This window comes from Octopus bimaculoides, chromosome 17, assembly GCF_001194135.2.
Source record: "Octopus bimaculoides isolate UCB-OBI-ISO-001 chromosome 17, ASM119413v2, whole genome shotgun sequence".
NCBI classification, from domain to species: domain Eukaryota; kingdom Metazoa; phylum Mollusca; class Cephalopoda; order Octopoda; family Octopodidae; genus Octopus; species Octopus bimaculoides.
The window spans coordinates 16,150,260-16,152,155 of NC_068997.1; the positions used below are offsets into that span (position 1 = coordinate 16,150,260).

Sequence of the window (1,896 nt, forward strand, 5' to 3'; positions counted from 1 at the left end):
GGGGGGGGGAAGTTAAATGTTTTCAGCGGTGTCTGTGTGTCCGTATGTGGTTATGTTTTGAGACCATGTCTATCACTAGGGGCCCCTGGCTGCAGTAGTGGTGGTGTTGCTGCTGCTGCTACTTCTGCCACTGCTGCTGCTGCTGCTGGCAGTGGTGATAGCAGTGACGATCGTGGCGGTGGCGGTGGTAGTGGCAATCTTGCTTGATTAGAAAATTATCTAGCACACACCCGCTTCTTGTACATTTTAACTATCAACCACAGACACACACACACACACATATACACATGCATTTGTACATATTACACACACAGACACACACAAACACCGTGGGTCGGTGTCTGTGTGTCCGTCCGTGTCTAAGCTGCATGCGTTCGTTCGTTTGACGCTGTATGTGCGCGCGTATGTGTACGTGTGTTTTTGCTCTCTTTCTCTCTCTCTCTATCTCTCGCTTCGATGTTTCTTTCTTTCTCTCGTTAGCTCGCTCCCTTCCTCTCTCTCTCTCTCTTAATGTCTCAGTTTCTCTCTCTCTCTCCTCTGTGTTCTTTTCAAACGTGCCTCTATATGGAAGTAAGTAACGTCTTTTAATTATTCTTCTTTACATATATTCTCTAATATATATATCCCGGATTCTATATTTTTGTTCTGCTTCTACGGTCTCTGCCCAGCTCTCTCTCTCTTCTTTTCCTCTCTCTTTATGTGTGTGTGTGTGTATATATATATGTGTGTGTATATATATATATGTATTTTTCATTCTTCTCTCTGTCTATTATTATAAGTCTCTCTCTCTATATATATACACTCGTTACGTCTCCGTCTCTTGCTTCCTTCTCAAATAAGTACGATGCAAAGATGAAAACAAGAGCGGAAAGCGAATGATAAAAGATAGCGGGTACGAGTAAATTCTAAAAGAGTGCTGTGTGTATGTCTACCTATGTATTATACGCATTGTGTGTTCGTGTAAAATAGAGACTGGGGATGATAGCTGGTATGTTACGAAGGAGAGAGAGCGAGTATTTTTGTATATATGTGCGTGTATTGCCTTTCTATAACTGACATTAGATTAAAAATACATACATACATGTATAGTTAGTGTAGAGACTACGATACCGTTGAGATGATGTATACAGACCTTACACCATGCTTATCTATCTATCTATCTATCTATTTATCTGTCTATATGTGTGTGTGTGTTTTTGTCAATCTGTCAGTTTTGCCAGCAACATATAAATGAAATGTTAATGGATATTTTTGTCGTTGTTTCGGCCACTCCGAACTGTGTGTTGTGTGTGTGTGGTTCTCTGCTCGGAGAGGAAAAATTAGCCATGGAAGAAGCGTCTAGTTTTGACATAGCGTATTTATTTATTCTAAATAATTTTTTTTTCTCCTTATTCACCACCGTCCATAATTAATTAATCTCCAGTTTCGGCCAGTTATAGCTGTTAGTTGTTGTTGTAGTAGAGTCACTCCTGCCACTGATGATGATGATGGTGGTGGTGGTGGTGGTGTTGATGCTGTGGTTGCTGTCGCTTTTGCGCTTGTTGCTGCTATTACTAATGATGATGATGCTTCCTCTCTCTCTTTCCCCCCCTTCTCTCTCTCTCGTAAATACTCATGAAAAAACGAACACGCAGATACATAAACACACAGGGCCTTACGTATATATAAACGCAAATACGCACACACACACACACACACACACACATTTTCTGATTTTCGTTTCTGTCTGTTACCATTGATTTTGGTTTTTCTGTAAAGCGCTGTTTGATCAAGATGGTATTTTCCTCAATTGGTACACACACACACAGTATCTGTACATACATTCATACACTTATATACTTACACTCAAGGTGTATATATATATATATATATATATATATATATATATATATATAT

At 39.6% G+C, this 1,896-nt stretch overlaps 1 protein-coding gene across 10 annotated transcripts in view; it reads left to right on the top strand.

The window, feature by feature from the left end:
* The window catches only part of LOC106867583 (zinc finger homeobox protein 3), a 502,463-nt gene that overhangs the window by 220,219 nt on the left and 280,348 nt on the right, over positions 1-1,896 (top strand). Inside the window, exon 1 of one of the 10 annotated variants that reach the window (XM_052974082.1) lies at positions 298-570. The exons of the other annotated variants lie outside the window; for them this stretch is intronic. The gene's annotated coding sequence lies outside the window, so the exon portion shown is untranslated. Of the gene's footprint in view, positions 1-297; positions 571-1,896 lie in introns of those variants that run through there. 10 annotated transcript variants of the gene reach the window in all.